Here is a 26,417-nt window from a genome sequence, read left to right on the forward strand (position 1 = left end):
TGTGGGAGCTGGTTTCCTCGCTACAATTTTCAGCCTCCAGAACCTTCGCTTTTTTTTTTTTTTTTTTTTTTTTTTCTTCCAAGGAAGAAAGAGCCCTCGTTTCCCAGCTGGTGGCGGGGTGGTGAGTGACTCGGCGCTGGAACCGTGATGGGGCAGTGTGGTCAGGACCCCTGCGGGGCTGCCCTGTGATCCCAAACAGGAGAATTTCCTATCTTCAGGCAGTTTCTGTCCGAAAAATGGGTCTCTTGGATAAAGAAGTAAAAAATCCTGGGGCCCTTGCTTATAATCCTCTTGGCTACCAATTTGGTTGGTGTCAGGAGCCATCTTCACTTACAGACTGAGACGTACATGGGCTTCGGCAATCGCTTTGAGTTTAATTTCGAAGCGTTCCTGGCATTTAGGCGGCTGCTGAACCCAGATGGCCCATTGGAGGGCCTTGCTTTCCCGCTGGCCTTTCTGCCTTGTCAAACTCAATTAGCATCTCCTGGGTTCCTTGAGAGGGTGAATAACCTGAGACCCATTTCCCAGGCATTGGCTGATTGCCGATTGAATTTTTTAAATGAAATTAAAGAGTCCCTCATCCTTTGGCTTTTTTTTCCATTGCATTGGCTTAAGGAAGCTGGCCTTTGACGATGAAGTTCGTAGAACAGAAAGAGTCAGTGTGACCAGAGATTCAAACGTCAAGTCCTTCCCCTCACCTGGAAAGGGGGGTCTTACCTATCTCCCGGGATGCCCTGGCTTCATCCCCAAGGTTCCTTTTCCCAGGCCAGGATCTTTGAAAACATCAGCTTTTACAGTGAGAGCTTGGGGACACAATTATTACAGGAAACCGGTTTCCATGCATTCACCTTAAAATCACCTGCTTGGAGTAGAAGGTGTTTAGGTGCATGGATGTAGCTTCCGGCCTGGGGAGAAGGAAGGACAATGAAGGAGGGTCTGTTACACCCCAGCATGTGAGGGCGCTGAGGAGCAGAGGTTCCAATGCTAAGTCATGTCTGTTCTCGGGGTGCCCAGGATTGGACAGCGAGGAGTAGAGAGGTTGGGTTGACAGAAGTGCGAGAAGAGGAAATACAATCACCGAGACATAAACGAATGCCTTGTGAGCTGAGAACACGTAGAAACCCCCAACGGAGGAGCTTCTGGCTGGGGTGGGCAGCGATGGCATGAGTGGGTGCTCCTTGCCCTGGTCTCAGAGAGGGTGACAGTGATGCTGAGATGTTGAGGCTGAGCAGGAGAGGGTCATGGACCAGTGTCTCTAGTTTTAAGAATAGAGGGACCCTAGCAGGTTTGGCTCAGTGGATAGAGTGTCGGCCCAAGGACTGAAGGGTCTCAGATTCAACTGGGTTGCAGGTTCGATCCCTCGCCCTGGTTAGGGCGTGTGCGGGAAGCAACCGATCAATGTGTCTCTCTCACATTGATATTTCCCCCTCTCCGTCTCTCCCCGTCCCTTCCCCCTTCCACTCTCTCTAAAAATCAATGGGAAAATATTGTCAAGTGAGGATTAACAAAAGAAAAGAAGAATGGGGAAGGAAGGTTCATAGGAATTAAGTAACTTCCCATGTCACAAGAGCAAGGGGCAGAGTTGCCATTCTCGTTCAGATCAATCTGTTTCCTAAGCCCTGCTTCTAAGCATCTCTGAGAACGTATCCCTTAAAGTCTAGACAGGAAAAGACACATTCAAAGGTGTGACTGGAAGAGAGTTAAGTGAAAGGACTATGGGTGTGGGGCATTGTGGGCCTAGGCCGGAAAGGGCAGGGGGAGGAGCTGGTACTGGAACCCGGAGGGAGCTAAAGGGAGCCATGACCTTCAGTTCAGGGACACAGCCAGCCCTTGAAGGCGTTGAGGGAGGAAGGGCAGTGGGAGGAAGCACCAGACCCCACCCCAACCTCCTGCTGGTGCCCGCACTGGCTGAACCCCGCCAGAAACTGTGCCGGGCCTCAGAGCTCCAGGGGTGCCCTCCGAGCAGGTCAGTGAGCCTCCTGAGGCCGGGAGCGGGAGGAAGGCACACCTGGAGGGGGAGGCAGGCGATGCCCAGCACAGCCTGCAATATCTGACGCGTCAGCTCTTGTTAGGATCTTTTCATAAGCACATTAGGGAAAAGTCCCAATAAACTCGGCTTTGTGTGAGGTTTATTTTGGTTCAGAATCTCATTTTAGCTATCTCCTCTGCAAGCGGCCTCTGGGACCACAAAGGAGGAAGGAGGAGGCCATTGTCATCAGAACAAGTCAGACAGCCTGGTGGCTTGCTTCCCTCCAGGCTCCGTCCCGCACAGCCTGGATTGCCGAGCTCCTGGGTGAGAGAGAAGGGAGAACATTAACCCGGCGCTGGCCTCGGCGTGGTCTATGTCAGGAGCACGAGAGCGCCCCCTAAACGGCTGGCCAGGCTTGTCAGCCCCTTGATTGGCGAATAGCCTTTCCCGGGCCGCAGGCCCCTGTGATCCAGACGCCCACCTCTGTAGCCTAGTCTCCCCTGGAATCCGCCTGGCGCTTCCCTGTGCCCCGAAAGCTGTGCCCCAGGTACCCGCACGCCCACTCCCTCATCGCCTCCCTGTGTGCTCAGATATAATATTCCCATGAGACTTACCCTGACCCTCCCCCCTCTTACACTGCACCCCTATCCCCCAACTCTTTATCTCTTCTCTAGTACGGAGCCCTGGCCACCTTCTAATATGAAGCACAACGTGTACCTCATAAGTCCTTTATTGTATGTTTCCAATTACTTCCAGAAGATGAGCTCCAGGAGGCAGGAATTTTTTATTTTATTTTTTTTCCTGTTTTGGTCACTCGTGTATTCTCAGTGCCTAGACCAGTGGTCGGCAAACTCGTTCGTCAGCAGAGCCAAATATCAACAGTACAACGATTGACATTACTTTTGAGAGCCACATTTTTTAAACAACTTCTTCTAACGCCACTTCTTTAAAACAGACTCACCCAGGGCCGTGGTATTTTGTGGGAAGAGCCACACTCAAGGGGCCAAAGAGCCACATGTGGCTCGAGAAACGCAGTTTGCCGACCCCGAGCCTAGCCTACAGCCCACAGCCTGGCGCATGGCAGCCGCTCTGCAGATACCTGTGGAATGAATGGGTGGATACATGAATGAATGAGATTCTCAAAGATCTAAACACCATCTCCCAGACCTCTCTCTTCCCCAACACACGTCTGCCAACGGTCCTTCCCCGAAGCACATCGATCATCTTGATCGCCGCCGGTGCTGTCGATACCTTGTGGCCTGCAGCATAGATTTATCCGCGGGCCTCCGAGACGCCGGGCCGAGGAAACGCACTCAGGACCTTGGCTCCGCGACAAAACTAAATGGCGACCTTGGCTTGCTCTGCTTCCCCGCAGAGGTTATTTCTTAATCGTAAAGGGAACACTCTGTCCTTGGGAAGAATAATATTTTTGCCACCTTCAGCTTTAAAATGGCCATTTGATATGGCCGGCGTGCGTCTCTGTCAGGGGCAGCTGAGAAAGCGCTGGTTGAGAGGCTCCGAGCCAGGCCCCGGGCGCCGAGGGAGAGCAGCTCGTCCCACGGCAGAATGAGTTCACAATAACTTCCTTACCTGTCCAGATCCTTCCTGTCACACGGAAGCTCCCCCCTGCCATCTGGGGCTCCGGGGTGCTGAGAGGAAAAAGGAAAATCAATTGATAATGATATATTCAGTTTAGAAAAATATATTGATTCCCGGGCAATGACAGGTGTGCGCTTCTGCAGGGGAGGATGCAGTTCCTGTCCCCGGGATGGCTCTCCCGCCGAGGACAGAGGACGCGTGAAAGGGGGAGCGGGGACCAGTGATGCAGAGCCTCTTTCTTCTCTGTGGTTTTCTGTGGCTTTTTTTTAATTCTCTTCAAGGAAGTCATCCTGTGCCTTCTCGAGGTCCCCGTGCCCATTGTCTAAAAGAAACACAAATGCTTTGTTTTTGCAGTTCTAGAGTTCGAGTCCTGTTGTCATTTCAGCTTTAGAGCTAAGACTTCCATTTCTTCTTCTTTCCCATCTCTGGAGCTTCTCGGTCTGGATTAGATGGAAGACAACCAAATTGTCTCAAATAATTCTGCCAGTATTGTCTCCCTTCTTCAAGGTCCCTGGCTCACCTGGGGGGCTAGGGTTTGTGTGTTGAGGGGGAGGGGGAAGAATAGTAGTGTCTGTCCCTGAGGGGTTCTGTGCTTACCACTTGGCCTCCCTTAGCTTGGCCCACCCTGTGTGAGATGGTCCACCCTCGTAAATCCAAGGCAGCGAGAAGCTTCCACGTAGGTGGGACCAACCAACATACTGGAATTCCAGAAAGAACTTTCAGCAAAGGAGGGTGCCTTTGCCTCACCCAACCCCACCTTTTTCCTTCTGTTTCCAGACGGCCTGGCCTCCCAGTGATGCTCACGCTGCGCTAAGTGCTGGTGGCCCTCGAGGGTTTTGCATCCTGAGGACGAATCCCGAGCTTGCCAGAGACGGACGGTGCAAGGTAGGTCTGTGCTCAGCTCATCTGAGCTGAGAAGTAAGAAAGGCGTCGGAGCTGGGCTCAGCCGGCGCTGCTTGCTAACACTGATTTTAGGGGGGATCTGGCTGGATCCCTCGCTCTTTTGTGGGTGACTCTTTCACCGTAGATGCAGGAGGAGCAGGTGCTCGGCGCCTAGCTGAGCCAATGCACCTCGATCCTCCCAGAATCAACTTCTAGCATTGTTGTAGCCCCTTTTCACTCTCCTGGGTCTTGGGGTTCCCAGGAGGTTGGATATGGAAGTGTCCAGTTGATAGAGGACTTTAAGCTTCTCAAAACTGTAATCCTTCTCTTGTAATTTAACTCTTATCATGATTAAAACAGCATTTTATTTTATTTTTTACTTTATTGATTTTAGAGAGAGAGGAAGGGGGAGATGGAGAGAGAATCGTAGATTTGTTGTTCCATTTATTTGTGCATTCATTGGTTGTGTCTTGTGTGTGCCCTGACCAGGGATCTAACCCACAACTTTGGTGTGTTGGGACAATGCGCTCACCAACTGAGCTCTCCTGGCCAGGGCAAAAATAGCATTATTAAGGTCATTCAAATATTTGTTCATGATAAAAACATTTTACAGATAGTACCTAAAATTACATGAATTGTTGTAATCTTGAGAAATAACTATTTTAGTGTCTCTTTCCTGGCTTTTTTCTTATGTACATATATAACATGCACATGCATGTATGCACACACACACACAGACATGCACACATACAAATGGAATTGCGCTTGAAAATGTGTTATTTTGACCTTACAATTTGTCACAGGTACCTTTTTTAGGTTAGAAAATACAAATCTGTAGCGTTTTTAAGGGCTTCTTATATATATATATATATATAATAATAATAATCTATAATAAAAGTGTAATATGCTAATTAGACTGGACAGCAGAACAACCTTCCAGATGACCTTCAGGATGAAGCTGGGGCTGCAGGGGCCAAACTCCTGGCACGAATTTTGTGTATCGGGCCTCTGGTGTGTGTGTGTGTATTACATATATATTTATTCTACATCATTTACTTAACTGGCGCCCTGCTGGTGGACATTGAGTTTGTTTTGAACATCTCACTCTTACATACCACCACAAACTTTTGTGTGTGTATATCTTTGCATAGTCATGTGATCACTTCCTTGGCTTAAATTTATGAAGTCTGGCCTAAAATGTTGATGCAGGATTCAATCACAAACCTAGATTATGAGGACCAGGTAGCCAGGAGTATTGAGGGGGACATGGACTACCTGTGAGGGCACTAGAGCCGGACGGAAAAGAATCCGCAGGATTTCTTTCACACACACCCAGCCACCCGGGCTGTGCCAATAGAAGCCGGGAGCCTGGAGCTGAAGTGGCCACACTCCTCCCTACACCTCTGCCAGACAGTCTGGGGGCCGGGCCTGGAATGAGCGTGGAGGGAGGGTGGGGGTCTGGGCACTGGGACTCAGGCCAGTGGAGCCTGAGCTGACCCAGGCCAGCATGTCTGGTGGCACCTGAGCCTTTGGAAATCCCTGGGCCAATGCCAGCTCTGCAGAACACCCGGCCTGGTGCTGGGCAAGCACAGGCTGCAGTGGCCCCAGGGCGGCTGCGTTCTCTGCAGCGCCCATCCTGGTGCCCCGACCGGGAGCTTGTGGCCTCTGCCTGGGCAGCTGATGGCCTGGATCCAGCTTCCTTCTGCAGCGGACCAGCAGGGCACCTGCCAAGGCCAAGCTCTCTTCTGGCCAGAGAGCTCTCTTTGGACTCAAAGATCTGGGGTGTGGCTAGCCCTCCATTCCCAGAGCCCTTGCACAGAGGAGAAAACGCAGCCAGGGGAACCCTGGGTTGTGGGCAGCTGTGGTTGTCAGCCAGCAGCAGGAGGAGGCTCCATGCTGGGCCCGGAGCAGCTATGGAAATGAAAGACACATCCCCTATGCCATCCAGCCTGCTGCCACCCAGCAGCCCAGTGGGGGCAGCCCGCGAGGGCCGAGGGGTTTCTGACCTCAGGAGCGGTGGGCTGTGTGCACATGGCTAAGGGCACCACTGAGCAGCTGGACAGCGGTTCTGGTTGCTACCGGGTTGGAGGAGAGTTGGAAAACTAGACAGCCATGCCAGGATTTGGTGGGCGTGGCATTCCCTGCTCAGGGGGACATGGGGATAGGGGGGGCGGGTTCAGAGACAGAGTTAGTGTCTGGGAAAGAGCGAGGAGATGTCTGCACAGAAGTCAGCTTCCTGCCCTAACCGGTTTGGCTCAGTGGATTAGAGCGTTGCCTGCGGACTCAGGGTCCCGGGTTCAATTCCGGTCGAGGTCGTGTACCTTGGTTGCGTGCACATCCCCAGTGGCGGGTGGGGAGGTGCAAGAGGTAGTTGGTCGATGTTTCTCTCTCATTGATGTTTCTGACTCTCTGTCCCTCTCTGTAAAAAATCAATAAAATATATATTTTTTAAAAAAGAAGAAAAAGAAGTCAGCTTCCTGAGGACATGGCGTTGAGTTGTAGGTGCGGTGAGTGAGGCAGGGAAAGGAGAGGACAGGGTGATGGGTGGGGTGATCTGTACTCCGCACTGAAGCAGGTGGCACACGCTCTCGTTCATCCCCGCCTTTGAGGTGCCTGTGTGTTAGGACGGGGAGGCACGGGCAAACCTGACAGCGTACACCTGGTAGGGCTTCCCATCTCCGCATCCCCCAGACCTGTGTCCCCACTTGAACTCCTGTCCGTCTTCCCACCACCTGGCCGTGCCTGCGAGGCGTGTCCATCTGGTCCATCTCCGTCCCCTCCCCTCCTCCACTCCCTCCCGCACCTGCCGGGGCCTCCGGTAACTGCATCGCCGCACACCCAGCTGCCGCTCTCCCTGGGCGGCCTGGCACCTGGCCGGCGCGGGTTTGTCCCTCGGGGCAGGACTCCCAGTGATTCCCAGGAAGATCAGGAGGAGCCGAGGGCCACCATGGCCCCGGGGGCCGGTGAAAGGAGGGATCACCTTCCTGTGGAAACTGGGCCAGACCCCGGGGGCCTGAGTGTCTCGCTCCAGAATGCAAACACGGGGGGAGGGCTGCTCTCCGTAGGTCAGAGGTCTGATGAATGTCACCCCGTAGCCAAGGGTGTGACGTGGCATCGGGCCCCTGTGTGGCCAGGCTGGGATGGCACTGAGGGCCCGTGGAGCTGAGGGCCTGGCTGAGCAGAACCGGAGGCTGAGCCAAGGATGGCGTTGGCCTGGGCCTTGGAGGGGATGAGGGCGAGCACGGATCCCCATTTGTGCTGAGGAGCTCCCCGCTGTCTTCCCGCCTCCGCCCACCTCAGGATGGGGGAATGGACAGCCTTGGTGGCCTGACGGAGAAACTGAGCCCTGCCCTTGGCTCAGGTGGGCTGCGCCACTCCTCCCTTCAGCCCCTCTCCCGCCTCTGCCTGTAAATGCAGGTGGTTTGCCACGGGTTTGCCTCGCTGCCTCTCGGCGCTCCCTCTCTCCCTCTGCACCGCCGTCCCAGGGCAGGGTTCTCGGTGGCACTGCTGTCCTGAGTGCCACCACGCCTTCAGCTGCGTCCTGAGGCTCAGCTACCAGCCTCAGCCTGGCCAGCACGAGGCCAGCTCACTGCTATCTCTGACGCCGCCTTCGGGACAGCCCTCCCGTTGGCGGTGTCTCCACCTCCTTTGCTTTAGACTCCTCATCATCCCTCAGGAGCTGGAGGACATGCTGTTATCTTGCGGCATGAGGTCAGTGACCTTACTCGGTTCAGAGATCACAGGGCAGTGAGGGCACAGGCAGTGCAGTGGGGGGACCTTTGACCGGGAGGCTGACCACTGTTCTCTCATCCCGAGTCCACACTCGCTCTGGATAAGCCCCTCCAGCCCTCTGAGCCTCGGCCTCTGGCCTCCGTAGCTCAGGATTGAGAAGTCCTAGCCCTAGGGGAAGGTGGACGATTTCAGAAGGAGGATGGTGCTCCCTGGGCCAGCAGCGGGAGAGCTTTAAAAAATAACATGCCTGGGCCCCTCCCAAGACCTTCTCATTTACTTGCTCCTATGAGGGTGGGGGGTCGGTGTATCCTACAGGCTTAGCCACCGCTCTTGACTCAAAGGCCTTAGCAAGTTCCTGGATTCTAAGCCCGGAAGAATTGAGGCGGGAGGTAAGGAGCTTTTGTGAAACAAAATTCCTAGATATTGTGTAGCTGTATCGGATCCAGCCATCCGAAAGCCGGGCACCGTGGGTACGTCACCCTGCCAGCCCCGTTCCTCTCACCGCACCCCGAAATGCTTTTCCGTGAACCCCGAGGGCTGGGGGAAGACCTGGGTATCCCGTAGATCGCATCGGTGTGCCCACGTTTAGGATTCCGTGGCCGTTCGTGGTTGATCGCAGCGCTGGGGCCCTGGGGAGAGGTGTCTCTGGTTCCAGCAGAGACGCATTCTTCTTGGAGCCGCTGTCAGCGCCTCAGACCGAACCTCTGGGACGGATCAGGTTCTCGCCGGCCCCTCCCCGGCATGAGCAGGGCTCTCAGCCCGGGCTGTGCATTGAAATCGCCCAGGGAAACGGTCCGAGCCCTGGTTCCCAGGCCTCATTCAGCTCGGTCTCGGGACGGGACCCAGACATTGCTATTTTTGTGAAGCTCCCCAGGAAATTCCAAAGGAGGCCAAGGTCAAAGGCACTGCCACACCTGGGGGCCCAGCTGCGCCCCACCTGTGGCTAACGGCTGGGACTGTGTGCACGTGGTTCCTGTGGCAGCCCCCCCCCCCTCAATCCCCCCATGGCCTGCTCCTCCCCCTGCTTCTCCTTTGCGTGGTCTTATGTGTATCCTTTTGAGTCCCCGGCTCTCCCCTCTGGGAAGCAGTGAGGTGAGAACAGACAGGATGGAAAGCTTCCTGCTTTGCCCTGGCCGGGCCCTGGGCACAGCCCCTGCCCGTGGGAGGCCTCGGAGGACAGAGGGTTGGAGACCCCAGCCCTGCCCACAACACAGGGGTGCCTCCCCATTCTGTAACCATGCAATGGGGGGTTGCACCCAGTTCTGCAAGAGCTCTGCCAGCCAGGAGTGAGGCTCGGTCAGCTCCCAGCCTCTGTGTGTTGATGGGACCGGGGTGAAGAGAGGACAGACCGGGGTAGCGTCCTTCTGCCCAGGACAGTGGCTGGGCCTTCCTTGATCAGGGAGACTCCGCCCCGCCCCGAACAGCACGCTGAGATGATCAGCCGAAGGCAGGAGATTGGGGGGACGGGGGCGGGGGGGGGTGGTCCCTGCAGCAGCGGCATCGGGAGCAGCACCCACAGGGCAGTTCCCGGTGCTGAGGGGCTGGGTGGGGAGCTCACCGCCCTCACACTAGCTGCAGAGCCGCACTTGGCACCTGGGCTGGAAATAGCCTTTCTGCCGAGCTCAGGGCTTATCTGTGCGGCCAGATCTGATTTTCCAAGTGACCGGTCTCCTTCCACACCTGGCACTCGCACCCGCTGCCAGGGCTGCGGGAACAGTGGTGAGTCTGTGTCTGCAGGAGGGCACCTGGCTTGGCGCGGTGGGGGGGTGGGCAAGGGGTGAGGGTATGGGGGGCACCTGGCCTGCACTCTGCAAGCCTGGCTGCGCACTGTGGGTGCTCAGAGGGAGGGCGCCCCTTCTAATTAGCACAAAAATGCCGAACAGGCTAGCAGTGCCCTGCCAGGGCTCTTCCTGCTCAGGGAAGGCACCGGGCATGCATGCGTCCAGTGACCGTGTGGGGATGTGCATCTGTCCCTTTTCGATGGTCTCGTGTAGTCCCACGTCACGCAAACGAACGTTTAAGCATTAGTCTTCCAATCATACATTCTCTCTCTCTCTCTGTCGTACATGTCAGATGCCAGGGGCCGTGGGGCTGCATGTAGGAGGAACACCTACCTCACTCATTCCTTCATTTATTTCTGCAGCCACACTGTATATGGTTCTAGGCCAGCAGAAAGCCCTGTCCCCAGGGAGCTAGCGGTCCAGCGGGGAGACCGGCGAGAGAATGCGTTCTTATAAGATTTGATAAACATAACAACAGGAATGTATACAAAGCGCCATGGAGAGCAGCTCTCTCACGCCACACATCTTCCTGAGCAGCTACTGTGTGGCAGGCAGCCTCCAGGCACTGAAGCATGCACGGCAGGACCCGAGGAGACAAAACCCCTGACTCAGGTCACATGTGAGAGAATGAGAGTCTCAGCAGCTTCGCTTGGTCAAAGCCACAGGCTTCTGAGAAAAGATGACTCGAAGCTGGAAGTGGGAGCCTAGGAGTGAGTGTGTGTGTGTGTGTGTGTGTGTGTGTGTGTGTGTGTAAGGAACCGCTCGTGCAAAAGCCTGGGAGGTATAACGACAAGACGAGAGAGCTCAGAGACTCTGTGGCAGCCTCATGCTCTGGGCGAGCACTGCCCTGCCCCTGATGAGTCAGAACTTCCAAGGCCAAGGTCATAGGACTTATTTTACCTCCTCCTGTGACCTGGTGCTTTTGGTTTGCCAAGTGTCTTCACATCATCCCCTGGGCTTGGTCGGGGGCGGGGAGGGGGGTGGGAGGGGGGATTGCTATTGTCATTATCCCAAGCAGCACGTTAGGGCCCAGAGAGGGTCACCAAGGTCATGCCCAAGGTCGTGCAGCCGATCAAACCAGCCTGGGAACTAGAGTCCTTGTCTCCTGGATCCTAAGCCAGGGGGGCCTCCTGCCTGCACCCCAGCTCCCAGTCCTCGTATGGAAGCCTAAAGAGCCCTGGCCAGGCGTCAATCACGCGCCTGCCTGTCCTCCACAAGCATTCGCTGGGCACCTGCTGTGTGTCCAGCCCAGCATGGCGTGACCATCGTCTGGGCCTCAGTGCCGTCCCGGACCCCAGCCAGGAAGAGAAAACCGGAAGAATGACAACTGGGTGGCTGTCCTTCCTTCCTTCTTCACCTCAAGACCCAGAAGTCAGCCAGACCCGGGCTGCCCAGGGGCAGAAGGACCATCGCAGGCCGAGTCCCTCGCTGAGCCCTCTCACCCAGGCCACTGGAGGCGCGTTCCTCACCGCTGCCCGTCTCACCTGTGCTCTCACGTGGGAGTGAGCGGGATGCTCGCAGGCAGGGAGAGGCGGGCGCCTGGGCGAGACGGTTGCCGCTTAGCAACCCTCGCGGGCCCTCCCTTCGATTTGTAGCGACTCGTTTGGATAAAAGCATCTGGTTCCTAAGGTAGCAACAACAACGGGAAAAAAAATCATTAAAAGCGCATTTCTGCTCTCACGGAGTAACCTAGTAACGGCGCAGGAGTGACAATTAACCCGAACCCCTTCTCCAGGTACACAGGCTCGGTGGGAGCGGGAGCAGAACGCCAGGACGGGAGACGGTCTATCGGGCCTCCGCCCCGCTCCGAGCCGCGCTCAGAGGGCACCAGGCCGCCCCCCCAGCCAGCCGGCCCCAGAGCCCCGCCCTCCATTAGTGCGCAGAGGAGGCATCCTGCCTCTCCATCCGGAGTGAGCTGTGCGGTTATTTATTTAGCTTCGTCCGCACTCCCTCAGGACCCCATGGCCTTCCAGCAGGTGTGGGTGTGCCAACCCCGGCCTCCACCACTGAGTCCATCCAGCGAGCAGGCACGTCTGCTCTGAGCCGCCTAAACCCAGACAGCGGAGGAGTGACCGCCAGACACACCTGGAAGCATGCCCCACCCCGCTTCTGGTCTCAGGGTTCTTTGTTCTAATCCCCACCTCGAGGGGGTTAGGTTCCTGATCGGTGCCCAAGGGCCGGTCGGGCTCTGTCTCTGGGGGTGGCCTCTGGACCTGGCCACAGGGGGCTCCTGAGCCGCGGCCACAATTAGCACGGCGGCCTCAGAAAGCACGCAGGCAACGTCCTCGAGGCATCTCTCATGAGCAATGATGAAGTCATTATCTGGTAAATAATGTATAACCCCAGCGACCGGATAAGCCGCCAATAAACAATAACCCGTTTAGATGGAGGCTTGGCCGGGGCGCAGACAGCGGTGATGTGGCTCTTCCTTGCCGGGGTGTCAGCTTGTACTTCAGCGCCTCCTGGGCCTGGCCCCTCGAGGCCTGGCTCCCCACCCCGACCAGAGACAGCACCCCTCCCCGGGCTCAGGCAGGACTCAGTCTGGAATGAGAGCGGCGGGTGCTGGGCCCAGTGGGTGACCTCTATGCACTCTCTCCTGCATCCTCCCCATAAGCCTGCGGGTGCGGGGACTGTTGTCCCCCTCTGCAGAGGAGCACACGGAGGTTGAGAGAGGTCAGACAGTCACCCAAGGTCGGACCCAGGGCCAGTAAGCCTTGGGTCTGAGCCCGCACTCTCACCCACGTGCCCCTGGTCCTCCCGCTGTGAGCTGTCACCGCTCAGTTACTTGTCCGGCCTCTGTCTCCTGTGACCTACGCCCTCCGACCTGCACGGGCGCCCTGGAGGCCCAGTTCCCCCGCTGTCTCCCTCACCGAGGGAGGGCGCTGGTGGTGCAGGGGCGGAGACACAGCTCGGGGTCCGCTATTGCTGCGTGAGGCCTGGTGGTGGAGGCCAAAGCAAGGGCAGGGGGAGGGGAGCAGAGGATGTCCGCAGGACACCGTGCTCGAGCATCCCCTCTTCCCACAGGCCTCGGGCACGTCTCCTGACGGGGGACACGGCCGCAGCCGGCCCAGCCCCCAGGAAGAGCTCCAGGCGGGGAAGGGAAGGGCGCTGGCCCAGGCGGCATGAACGTGGGCGGTGAGGGTTGGCCTTCAGGGTTCGGTTGGCTCTGCCAAGAGAGGTTCCTCTCCTGCCCGTTCTCCACCCACCGCCGCTCCCCCACCGGCAAGGCCAGCCACACACCCTGCGCCTTGGGACCATTTCAAAGACCTGCCCCGTGGCCCCAGCCAGGGAGGGGCCCTGCAGGGTGTCTCTCTCACTGCTGGGCGTCCCCACTCTTGGTTTCTCCAAGGCAGGGGGACAGCCTCAGCACCCACACATCCTGCCTCCCTGAGGCCAAGTGTGGCAGTGCCTCTGACCTCAGCCTCCTGTGGAATCGCCTGGGGCTTCTGGTGACTAACCTGAGAAGCTCTACCTCTTGTTTACCCCCGGGGAGCTGGGGGGTCACAACCCCCGTGTTTGGGGCTTTGTTCCATGGGGCTCCGACCCCCTCCTTCCTCCCCCCCCTTCCTCCCCCCTTTCCTTCCCCCCCTCCCCCCGTCCCTCAGGCAGCTCCATCCTGAGCCCCGAGGCCACTGAGATGGGACCTTGCAGGCCGCAGGGCTGAGGGTGGATGGATGGCAAACAAAACTCTCATTTAGGGAGGGGGGCCTGCAAGAGCACGGCCTCTGTCCTGGGGCGGGCAGCATGGCATTTCCAGGGCTGCAGCAGAGAAAGAAACCTTCTGACACCCCCCTCGGAGTGATGCTCTGTGACCAAGTTCCCAGGATCCGCGCTCCTGCTGAGTGGCCTGGGGCAGGGAGGCAGGCCCCGCCAGGCCTGCCGCCTCCCTCTGCCCTGCAGGCAGCCCTGGGGACGGTCCGCCTGACACCACGCTGCCCCCCCAGACCTCCCGGGAAGGAAATTCCATCGGCTCCCGCAGGCTTTGGTTCTATCTGCCCTAAATCTCCCGGGCTGCAATTCAAGCCCCTTTTCCCTTGTTTTGTTCGCTGTGGAAGCGGAGAACGGCTAGTCCCCAGCTGCCTCCGACGGCAAGGTGAGTCTGAGGTCCCCGCACCTCCCGCGGAGCTGGAGCCTTCCAGGGCCCCGTCCTGTTCGGTCCCCGCCGCCGCCCCCCATAGGACCGCTTCCATATTAACGCAGGAGGCGGGTCCCCTCGGGGTCCCCCCTCCGGCAGGTGCAACGCGGAGGTGGCCCCTCAGGCGAACGGGGCAGGTGGCGTGTGAGGGGCCCGGCCGGCCGGAATGGGGCCGGGATGCGGCGAGCCTCCCGCCGGAGGTGACCCCCGGTTAAGTCGTGAGGGTGGAGAGGGATGTCCGCCATGTCGGCTGGGGGTGGAAGGCGGGCCCTTCCCACAGACACCAGGAGGGTGCTCATCGGCTCCGGGTCTGGAGAAACGGTCCTTTTCCTCCTGCCCCTCGGTTCCCGCCGAGGGTGGGCGAGGGGCTTCCGGTCCCCGCGCCCTCGTTCGCAGGCACTTCGGCTCCCCGGGGCCTCTGGGTCGCCTGGACCCGGAGGCTTCCGTCTTGTTGTTGTGCCTTTTGACTTCTGGGAACAAATGACCCCCGTGTGCGATTCCAGAGACATAGGCCGTCGAAGCCAGTTCCTGGAAGAGCTGGGTTCATGGGGGGGGGGGGGGGGGGGTATGTTTTAAATGTGATTAGGAAGCAGCCGATCGCAGCTAAGTTCTGGGTTTGGAAAGCCATGTGCTGAGGGTGCCTGGCAGGGGGGGTGGGGGGGAGGAGGGGCGGAGACAGCGAAGGCGAGGGAGAAGCAGCTGTTTTTCCGAGGCCGGTGGAATGAAAGCCGCCCTGCGCTGTAGGAAAAAATGGAGAGAAACGGAATCCCTTTGCCCTGGTTATCCAGCCGAAATCCTGAAACGTGAGCAACGCCACTGGACCTTCTGTTTCCATCGCTTGGCCAGGAGCCCCCTCCAAAGTACTTCAACGCAAGGAGGGAAAGGGGAAAAAAAAAAAAAGCAGCCTTGATTGGATTCAAATAATGGAATTGCCAGGAATATCTTCCATAAAAGATGATGGATTCTGGCTTGGATTGATAGGAAATCGGGGCTCATAAAAAAGTAAACAGAGCTGCTGTCATTCCATATTAGCACCGGTTCGTGTCCCCACCCCCCACCCCCGGGGGCTAGTGACATGCAGGGACTCCCCGCCGAGCCGCCCAGGCCAGCAGCCCGTCACAGAGCCTCTGCCAGGGGAGGAGGACAGTCCTGGCCAGTCCTGGAAGCCGGCCACACACCCCCCCGCCCTTCGCCACCTTGTTAGATCACAGTGTGAAAACGAGGGTCCTTTTACCCAGAGGCTGCAGGGGCCCCGGCCCCGGGGAGAAACCAGCAGCTTTCCCCTCTGCTCTGTGGAAGCCGCTGCTCCCTGAAGCACTAAGGACACCCCCCCCCCCCCATGGCCCAGAGAGTCTCTCCTCTCCCAGTGCCCCTCGAGCTCTGCCCTTCCCCGGGCACGCACACGGGTGGGCGCATGAGCACCTCAGCCTCTGGCTGAGCTGTCCTGACGGCTCAGGGCTCAGACGGACGGGCCTTGAGTGCGGGGACACGTGGGCTAGGGGTCCCGGAGGAGGATCTGCAGTGACCCTCACACCTGCTTGTGTGTGGAAAGGTGGAGGTGCGGCCTGAGCCCTGCGAGGAAGTGGTGGCAGGGCCCTAAGAGGCCTCTGAGGAAGGGCAGGTGATGGAGGAGGTGCCGGTCACATAGATCCCACTAGGGCCTGCCTCCCCCCCAGCTGGGCCATCAGCTCTGCTGCCAATCCTCTCGCTCCCAGGTAGCCGCCCCTTCCATCCCCGTCCCAGCGGTTTGAAACCCTTATCACTGCCTCCCAGCCTGCCAGGTGCTATCGATCGCCTGTCCCTCAGCCAGGAGCTGGCGGCTCCCAGACCTGCCCGCACCGGCCCCTCCCCAGGGTGCCCCTTGGGTGCCATGAGCCCTCACAGAGCTGGCCATCTTCCCGCCAGCCCAGGCCCCTCCCTGAGCCCCCCGCCATCTGGAATGGCCACACATCTACCCAGACCCCAGTCATAGACTCCGGAGTGCCTGCAGGCCTTTCCCCCATCGCTCTGCAGCCCATCACCTCAGAAGGATCTCTCTAGGGTACAGACCACACTACCAGCCTCTCCAGTGTCTGTACAGTGACGCCCAGAATCTGCCCTTTGAACCCCACATCCCCACCGTGACAGAGGCACTGTCGGTGACCACGTTCTGGTATTTTATACCGAGGCCTCTCTGTGCGGTTTCCTCCGCCTGGAGCCGTGCCCACGCCCTCTGGGGGCCTGCCACCCAGGCCTCCTCCAGAGCACGCTGTCCGAGCCTTCCAGGCAGAAAAGGAGCCTTCGGGGGCCTTCTGAATCAGACATGCGTGGGCTGCCCGCCTCGCCCACACCACTTTCTGTGAACATTGATACACACGCCACCCCTGCGGCTGCTAGCAGGTCACATGACCCCACCTCCAGCCCAGGCTCACTGGATGGGGGGCAGATTCCGGGCTCCAGGGGTGCCCTCTCGCTCGCTGCCCAGCAACATGGGACTGATGGGTCCCGGCTTCAAGAAATCAGCTAGCTCTGTGGTCTGCAAACTGTGGCTCGTGAGCCACATGAGGCTCTTTGTCCCCTTGAGTGTGGGCTCTTCCACAAAATACCTCGGCCTGGGCGAGTCTATGTTGAAGAAGTGGCGTTAGAAGAAGTTTACGTTTAAAAATGTGACTCTCAGAAGAAATGTCAAAGGTTGTCCCGTTGATATTTGGCTCTGTGGACTAATGAGTTTGCCGACCACTGAGCTAGGCCAGTGGGACTCCCGTCCTCTGGGAATGGGAACTGAGGGGACCAGAGCCCGTTCCACCTGGGGCCCGCCTTCCGGCTGGACGGCAATGCAGACGCGAGACCACGGCGTCTGTTCTGGGCTCTGTGCACAACAAGGCTGAGCCTCAGAGGCAGTGGCTGGGAAGGAAAGGAAAAGGGAGACCATGTCCCAGCAGAAGGAGAATCTGGAGCAGGAGACCCCGCTTATCCTGGCTGGCCCCTGAAGCTCGTCTTGTTTCTGCCCCTCTGCCGGCGTGTCCCCCGGAACCTCCCCGATCTCCTCATAGCCCTTCCCATAGCCCCGCTGTGTGAGTGGCTTCTCCGTAGGAAAACCGAAGAGCCTCGCTCAGAACAGCGGCTGGGGCTGCTCTGCAGGAACCCAGCCAAGGAAGAATGCTTGGCGTGGTTCAGCAGAGCCTCGGCAGCCATGAACATTGCCTTTTTCACTGAGGAGTCAACTGAGGCTCACACCTACCGGGCAACTTGCTCACGGGCACAGGGGAGGGAGCGGCAGAGCCGAGATGCGGGCAGTCCTCCTCACTCACTGCCCGGGCTCCGTCCTTGCTGCATCCCTTCCCATTGGCTGTGTGCACAGTCCCTGTCTCCTGCTCAGGGCTCTAAGCTCCTCGAAGACAGGGTCTGTGTCTCACTCACCATCGCCCCCCAGTCCCCTATACACACACACAGGCTCGGACACCCGCAGGCATCAAGTGTCTGATGGGGACAATTCCGTTTTCATGTAGCCCCATGAAAAGGCAACGGGCTCCCAGCCCCAGAGCTCTGGTCCTGCCTCTTGCCCTGCACTGTGTCCCCTCTGGGGCGTCACCTTACTCTCTCCCTCACCTGCAATAACAGACACAGGCTAAGGCAGTGGTTGGCAAACTCATTAGTCCACAGAGCCAACTATCAACAGGACAACGATTGAAGTTTCTTTGGAGAGCCACATTTTTTTAAACTTAAACCATATAGGTAGGCACACTGTTATTAACTTATTTAGGGTACTCCTAAGCTGGCCTTTGCTAAAAACTCAAGGGGCCAAAGAGCCGCATGTGGCTCACGAGCTGCAGTTTGCCAACCACCGGTCTAAGGAGTAATGAGCATTTGGATGAGATGATTTCTGGGGCTTTTTTCCTGCCCCAAAAGAACACGGCTCTGTCCTCGGTGCCCTGCCTGCCTCCCAGGATGATGTCAAGTAGAAAACACTGCACACGCTCGGCCAGCTGTGTGCGTGCCCCAACCCGTTCTGTAGACAGCGCTGCCCTTCCCTCCGGCCGCTGGAGCTCAGCATCCTTCCCGAGGCCCCGCCCCCAGCTTTCCGTGCATGGCTCTCCGTGTACGAGGGATTCGTGCTGGGGCCGGGCAGGCCACAATTCCCAGGCACCCCTGACAGCAGGTTTATCCAAATGAGGACGAGATGCTTACCCATCTTTTCATTTTTTTTCTTTTCAAATCGGCTATTAATTTGTCAGAATTATTCATATTTTACTGATATTTTTCCATGTATCTAATCAGGGAGCTCATGAATAGAAATGAAACTATTTAAATACGGAGATGGTGTACATTGTAAGATCGTGTTTTCTGAAGCTGCTTCCTAATGCAGCGAATACATATAATATTTCTCCCAAAAACAGGTTGTGCAACCATCGGGAAGAGCTCTTGTAAATCTTTGATTAAATATGACTCTATTCAGATTGCTGAATGGGCGTGAGTGGTGTGTGTGTGTGTGGTCCCTTGAAACACAGACATGCTTTTCTCCATAGGAACAGGAGACTGTTTTCAGTGAGAAAAGTGAAAAAAAAAACACAGGGATCAAATCTTTAGGATGGATGGATGGCGAAGTGAAAGTGCAAATGGAAATTGCGCCGAATAATACTCGAGATAATTTTTTCGTGCGGTGCAGACTCTTCAACTGCTCAGAATTCCGGCGGCACGCGCCTATCCCGAAAGAGGCTTAGAATCATTAAACAAAGGCAGATATTAAATATACGACTGCTATCTCTCGAAAATATTAGCCAGTAATGTAAAACACATGGCACCTACTCAATGGAAAATCTGAGGATACAAATTATAATAGTTGTCTTATAAGACCTCTGGGAAGCTCGAACTCAATTGCCTAATTCCATTAATAACAAACTATTACTCTCGCTATTAGAGTAACATAAGGTAATGGAGATCATGCCGAGAGATAGCACCGCGGCTCTTTCTTCACCCAGCACAAATTTATTCGGGGGCATTGATAGATTTTAATTGACTATGGCAACGGAATAGCAACAAAGGAAATTGAATGTCTTTTGAAAAGCTTCACATTTCGCAGAAGCAAATAGCGACACCGCAATGAGGGTTTGGGGGTGCCTGGAGAGGCGGGGAGGAGGTTGGGGAGCATCTGCGCCAGCAGCTCCTCCACTAAAATGCTTTCCCGTGACCTTCATCGAAAGCTTCTTGGTCTGGGCCGGCGTGGCTCAGGGGTTGAGCCTCGGCCCGTGAACATAAGAGGTCACGGTTCGATTCCCGGTCAGGGCACATGCCCAGGTTTCAGGCTCGATCCCCAGTGTGGGGAATGCAGGAGGCAGCCGATTGATGATTCTCTCTCATCAGTGATGTTTCTATCTCTCTTCCTCTCCCTTCCTCCCTGAAATCAATTTAAAAACACATTTAAAAAAAAAAAAAAAGCTTCTTAGCAATAGGCCAGCCACAGGCCTATTTTCCCTCCGTGGAGTCCACGCTGAAAGTAAACCAGCCCAGGCTGCTGGAAAGCTGTGTGTCTGTGAGGAACGCCCACGGGGCGTGCTGCCAAGATGCGGGACTGGAGGGACTCCGTGCAGGCGGCTAAGTCCCCCAGAAGAGGCCTGAGATGAGGGCTTGTTCCAGCCCCGAGGGCCTGGCCGTAGCGTGAGTGGCCCCTCGTTGTGGCTTTGAGGCTGAGGACCACTCGGCTGCCAGTCTAACCCCGGAATGATTCTGGGGGCCTGTCACCCACTTTTCTCTTCCACCTTTTGGTCCTCTGCCCACTACTCACGGTCCTTCTGTCTCCTTGCCACACCCACCCCGCTGCCACCAGAGGGTCTTCTGCCCTCCACGTCCCGTGGGCCTTGCTTTATATAAAGTTAGTATCTGGATTGGTCAGCTCAGGGTGCCATAGCAATGTACCACAGGCCGGTGGTTGAAACAACAGGCATTGAATTTCTTCCAGTTCTGGAGGCCGGGAGCTCAGGATCGGGGTGCCAGCTTGGTCAGATTCTGAGGGGGGAACTCTCATCCTGGCTCCCAGACAGCTGCCTTCTTGCTGGGTCTTCGAAGAGGGGGAGGAAGGAGAGAGGGAGAGGAGAGAGCCAGAGCTGAGTGTTCTCTGGAGTCTCTTCTGATCAGGACACTAATCCTATGAGGTCAGGGCCCCACCCTTAGGACCTCATTTGACATCAGCCAGGCTCCTAAACATTCTGTCTCCAAATACAGTCACCTTGCAGGTCAGGGCTTCCACGTGAATGTGGGTGGGGGGCCCGACTCAGACCATTGGGAGTCCTCCTTTCAGCCTGGTGGCTGGTCTCTCCTCCTCCACTCACCCTCCGGCCCGAGGACCTCAGCTTCAGTGCGGACTGGGCTCCTCTGTTTGAAGGAACATCTACTTTAAAGGAAACAAGGTCAGCCGAAACTGGTGTGGCTCAGTGAATAGAGCATCGGCCTGCGGACTGAAAGGTCCCAGGTTCAATCCCAGTCAAGGGCAAGTACCTTGGTTGCGGACACATTCCCAGTGGGGGGGGTGTGCAGGAGGCAGCTGATCGATGTTTCTAACTCTCTATCCCTCTCTCTTCCTCTCTGTAAAAAATCAATGAAATATATTTATACAAATAAAAATAAAGGAAACAAGGTCACAAGGGGAAGGGCTGCTGGAAGCATCCATGCGGTGGCATGCCAGCCGGTGGTAGGAAGCCCTGCGGGCAGTGGAGGAGGTGGCGGGGGGGACACCCCACTCACCCCCACAATTCTTTCCAACATCCCTTACATTTGAGGAGAGGTCTACAGGCCTCATCCTCCTCCCCCCTATCGCTTGCTGGTGGTGGGGCCTGGGTCATTGTGCCGCTGCCCGGGGGAACGTTCGGTGTTGCTGCCCAAGTGTCTGCAGGCTGTGCTTTCTGCTGTCGAGGCTCTCCCCAGGCGAGTCCTGGGTGGCCATCATGCCATCTCAGCCCAGAGGACACTCGGTACCTTCTGCCCTCGGTGCAGCAGGTGGAGGGTTCAACTCTGCCGCGTCCTCTGGGGGCGGGGACCTCGTCTCTCCCGCTGCCCAGGCGTCCGGCGTGTCTCCAGGGCATCGCCGAGGAGCTGGAAGGGCCGGCCTGATGCTCACACCGTCACTCTGTGCCCAGGCCCCGGCCGGCTGCCAGCCCTCCTCACCTGTGGGAGCCGGGCTCCGGGGTGACTCCCCGGAAACGGGCGCTAGCCAGCTCAGTGCTCTGGGCACCGGCCTCGCCGGCGCCGGGCGGCTCTGATCCCGCCGCCACGGCAGCACACGCCTGTTTGAAAACCCCCTTGGCAGGCAGGACCTCCTCGTTGTGTTTTTTTTCTTCTTCTTTCATTTCTTGTGATTAGCGTTGCAGACTAATCCTCACACCAGACTCAACACCAGCTGTTCTGCTTGTTTTTACTTATAAGCCAAACCCCGGAGCTCCTGCCACGGCGGCTGGCCCCGGATTCCCGGAGCCCGAGCGGCCGCCGGTCCCCTGGGGCGTGACCCCGGGTGGGTGACCCGTCACCCGGCTGCCCTGGTCCCTGGGGGGGCTGGGGAGGGCCGCACGCGGCTCCCACGAGAACCTCCACACGCCTGCGAAGGCGGCTGGCCAGCACAGTCCCCGGAGCCAGGCTGATCTTAGACACTTCCTTTCACATCCTGAGACGTCAGCGGTCCCTGGATGCCGTCTGCGGCGTTTGAGGTCATCAGACGTATTCGCGATCGCATGTGCCGCATCTAGACACGCTGTGCGACTTGATAAATAAAACCAACACACCTGCTCCTACCTCTGAACCGAAGCCCTGGAGCAGTGCCGGGCTGTTGAAATGATCTGGTGTTCTGCTCAGTTCTTCCCAGCATCCCTTGCATTTGCAAAGAGGTCTACAGGCCGAGCCTTGGCCTTGGCACCTGCCCCCATCCTCCCTCTTGTCTCTCCTCCCTCTCCCCGACCCCTACTTCTTGCTGTCATCTGGAGGACAAGGACCATTTCCCAGGGAGCCCCAGTTTGCAACAGCAGCTCCTCCACTCTGGGGTGGGGGGGGTGGGGGGAGCTCGGCGGCCTCCAGCCCCAGAGCCACCTGGGGAGTCCAGGGAGGGTGGCAAGACCAGAACCCTGCTTGGTGAGTTTCTCTGGAGGGTCTCCTTCCTCCCGTAGCCTCGTAGCAGCGCTTGGGGAAGGTTATTTACAGCTTGCAGACTCCTCCGCGCCCTTCCGTGCCATCAGTGTGCATTTCTGCGAGGACTCGCAGGTCTGGAAACGCCTTGAAAACAAACCAGCGGGCGTGGCCCCTGGGACGCCGTCACCCCAAACACCCCGGTGCAAGAATGGCGACCGTCAGAGATCTCCCGTTCCTGTCGAAAGCACACGGCGTCGGCTCCTGTGCCTCGGGAAGCACACGTTTCGGCTGGATCGGTAGGTCTGCTGCCTTAGAAGAGTCACGAGTGTCTCATACGGAGGGAGATGGAATCAGACAAAACCAGGAGCACTTTCGGAACCACTGCCAACCGCAGGCCCCTCTGCCCGGGCGGGCTGTTGTTCTCGGCACCGAATTTCTGGTGTGTGTGTGTGTGTGTGTGTGTGTGTGTGTATTTTGTTTTATTTTTTTCAGGTTGGTTTCTTGGCAACTGCAAGGCACGTGCAAACAGAGTCTAGGAAATGGCTCTCTCTTCCTAGCTGGCTAGCGGTCCGTGGTTTTGCCCCTTCCATTTGGTTCTCTCTCCTTCCTCCTTCCTCTGGGTCCCTCCTTCCCGCACAGGGTTTAGAATCCCTGGATCAAAGGGCCACACTGTACAGGTGTGCGTGCTGCCCCATATCCGGCCTGTTCCCTGCCCCCCCTCCCCAAAACCTTTCAGTTACCCAGGCCTGGAGGGGTGGGGGAAGTACCACAATGACGCAGCCAGGACGGGTGGAAACAGACTCGAAGGCACCTCTGCCCACGAGACAGAGCCCGGCTCAGAGCCATGCACGGCTCCCAGAGTGGGAAGCCAAGGCCTGGAGGAGGCACCTCTTCCCCTGCATCTGACGAAGCCACGGAGCCTGCAGTCCACGGAGAAGAGTGGCATTCCTGGCTGGGGAGAGGAGGCTCATGTGTGTGCACGCGACATGAGGACAGCCCTGGGCTGCCTGCCTGGCTGTGGCCGGGAGTGGGGGCCCGGCCTGTGACCTCCGCACTGAACTCAAGCGAAGGCGGGCCCATGGAACCAGCCTTGGCAAGAAGCCCGTGCTCTGTGAGCATCAGGTGGGGAGGGTCCGGGACGGGATTGGTCTAGGACTGCGAGAGGCCGGCTGGGATCGCAAGCCAGGATCCTGGGATCGGACATACTGGGTGGGGGAAGGAGATCCTGTGGGCTCTCAAACCCCAACACAGCGCATGCCTGGTTTTTGTGGGTTTGGATGTAAAAGTCATCACCTGGAGAGCAGGCTAGGACTCCCCTGACGATCCATCGGGAAGCCGGGGGCTGGGGCAGCATTAACCTCCTTCCCCTGAAATCCCCAGGAGGACTCCCTCCTCCTTCACTACTGGCCTCACCGTCACACGGCCAGAGGCACCGGGTGGGTGTGGCCAATTACAGCAGATGCCCAGACAGGCAGGACACCACTGCTCCAGGCCTCCATGTGCCCTGCCAAACCAGGCCTGCCTCCTCCTCCCCTGCCTCCTCCAGGCCTGCAGTCGGGAAGTGGAGGGAGTGGACTAGAAGGGAACTCGTTCTGCTCCTTCCCTGGCGCCTCCATGAGGAGATTCGGACAGGACTGCCACAGCCCAGAGCCCTCCACCGACACGGAGACGCTAGTCTATGCCGTGCTGTCTGCTGCCGCTGGGCACTCAGAATGTGGTTCGTGGGCTGCGGAACGGAATGTTTCATGCTACTCAAGTTAAATGAAATTTAATTGAAATGGCTTCGTTGGCTAGTAGCCACAGTATTAGCAGCACGACCCTAGAAGACCAAGGCAGGGCCCGGGGGGTGGGGGAGAGGGGGGCTGCTCCAGGCCTCCCAATACCCCGGGAGATCTTTGATGGTGTCCCTTTCTATGCCTTAAAGGGGCAGAGCCTACAGAGCTGCCCGAGGGCCATGGGTCTGAACACCAGACTGGGCTGAGCACTCACCAAGCCAAGGTTTGCCGACCACTGTCTTAGGAAACAGAGGCGGGGAAGAGAGGGGGGGAGGAAAATAGTTCAGCAATCTCAGTGTATTTACGATATCCGTGCGCTGCTTAGGACTGTAAGACCTTACTCTTTGAGGCTGAGACGGGTAGGAAGGGGTAAATAGAGGGATTTTTCCTTTTACGAGGGTGGACGGTTTAACGGTTTATGTAAGTGCGTGTGCCTTGGAGTTAGCATTGGGGGAGTAATTAATTTCCGAGGGACTCTCTGTAAACCCACAGCTATGTGCTGGTCCCCACTCTATGGCTGGCCCCGTGCTGTCTGTCCCCCACCAGGGGACAGCGCGTGCCAGACCTCTGTCCTAAGGAGCGACTCTTCCTAGGACCTGGGAGGGAGGAGCAAGCTATTGAGACAGTGTTGTTAGCAAGGCAGGGCACAGGTGTCCCGAAGGCGGCCAGTCTAGGAGGGCTTCCTGGAAGAGGGAGAAACTTGACCTGGTCTTTGAGATGAGGAGCAAAGATGTGGGGGGGGGGGGAGGAAGAAGAAGCAGATAAGTGATGGCAGCCATGGAGGAAGTTTTATCAGTGTAGTTTCCCATTTCTCGGGGCTATGCTTGCTAAGGGTAGACGTTATGAGTTTGCAGACCACCTGGTACCGTTTTATTAGATCCTGGCTTGAGGTTCTAACAGATCAGGACCCACATTGTCTGGACAATGCTCAGCCCTCTGTCCTCACTGCCTAGAGATGCCCCCGGACCATCGCCAGCCCCCGCCCCCTCCCAGGCCAGGAAGGCGGAGAAAGACGAGACTCTGATAGCGGAGACAGGTTTTTCTTGTGACGGCCAACCAGCGGTGACTCTGAAACTACTTTTTCTGCATCTTCTCTGATTTCTAAAACCCGTTCGAAGCTTTGGGACGTTGATGTCTTGATTCAGGAAGAACAATAATGTATTTTGAGTTTGGAACCGTAATGAATGACTTCCTAGGAAAGAGTTCTAAGACCTGTTTACATTCCCCAACGTCACGTCTCCTTGGGGCTATTTTTTTTTTTTTAATCGGATTTCAGATCACGTGCGGGGAGCGAGGCGCTCTTCCGAGTTCAGCTGCCGAGGCTGCACTTTGGCGCGCTCTTCGGGATCTGAATATTTTTATAAACCGTGATTATGCCGCCGTCTGATGAGAACAAAAGTGGAAATGGCATCTGCCCGTCTGCGTGCGCGGCTCCCGGCCGCCTGCGCTGTCTGGGCGAGGAGCAGCCCGGGCCGGGGCGCTGATGAGCCGCTGATGAGCGAAAATTGCTTCCTGCGGGCGTGGGGGGCCGCAGGCCGTGAGGAGCGGGGTCATCTCAGGGATCCAGGACTCAGGAGCTGCTCTGAGACCAGCCGCCGCTCAAGATGCTCATGATCAGATCCAGTCCGTGCTGGGAAGAGCCGGGAGTCTTTAAAGCCTGCTAAACGTTCACCAGTCTGATTGGCGGTGACCATGGCAAACATATACATAATCAACGATGTCAAAGACATTATGGGAGCACAGAGCGTCACGCAGGAAGAGACCCTACTGACCTGCAGTCCACCCCTCCCTCGGACAGGGCCACCGGGGCCCAGGCCAGGCCACGGTCTGCCAGCGGTCAGAGGGAACAGGGGGAGGGAGGTCCCCGCACCCCCGTCCAGGGCTGGGTCCTGAGGCCCCTCGGGTACCACAGGTGCCTGACTCTTCCCGGCTCTTCCCAGCCTCTCTCCTGGCCCTGGCTGGGGTCTTGGGGTCCATTTCTTATTGGACTGTGAGCTTCTCTGGGGTGGGCCTAGGGGCTGGTATCAGCTGCACTGAACCTGCCAGATGCCCCGTAGTGACTGCGGGCTCTGGGAAGGCGGTGGTGGGGACGGCAGTGCCCTGCGGGCGGCGAGGGTGGAGGCAGGTCTGCGCCTGCAGGGGAAGCGGCCTGCGTGCGGGCATGGAGGGTGCCTTCCGGTCAGAGCGCTCAGTGCCGTCAGCACGTGGCCCAGGCCTCGGAGGTCAGGGTGAGGGGCCTGTGTCAGCCAAGGAGTCCTCCTTGCAGGTGGCATGTTCTTCGTCTTCCAAGCTTTAGAGTGTTGCAGCATGTTTGTTTTCTTTCAGAATGGTTAAAGTAAAAGTGTTTCTGACTTATACACCGTTACCATTTTTGTTTGTTCTGTGTGTGTGTGTGTTTAATATATTTTATTGATTTTTTACAGAGAGGAAGGGAGAGGGATAGAGAGTTAGAAACA

The 26,417-nt window shown here is 57.4% G+C and overlaps 1 protein-coding gene across 2 annotated transcripts in view; it reads left to right on the top strand.

The window, feature by feature from the left end:
* Positions 1–26,417, top strand: part of KLHL29 (kelch like family member 29) — a 235,018-nt gene that overhangs the window by 58,743 nt on the left and 149,858 nt on the right. The window contains exon 2 of one of the 2 annotated variants that reach the window (XM_084900535.1): positions 4,346–4,453. The exons of the other annotated variant lie outside the window; for it this stretch is intronic. The gene's annotated coding sequence lies outside the window, so the exon portion shown is untranslated. The remainder of the gene's footprint in view (positions 1–4,345; positions 4,454–26,417) is intronic. 2 annotated transcript variants of the gene reach the window in all.

The sequence above is a fragment of the Pipistrellus hanaki genome (genome assembly GCF_964339955.1).
Source record: "Pipistrellus hanaki genome assembly, chromosome: 12".
NCBI lineage: Eukaryota > Metazoa > Chordata > Mammalia > Chiroptera > Vespertilionidae > Pipistrellus > Pipistrellus hanaki.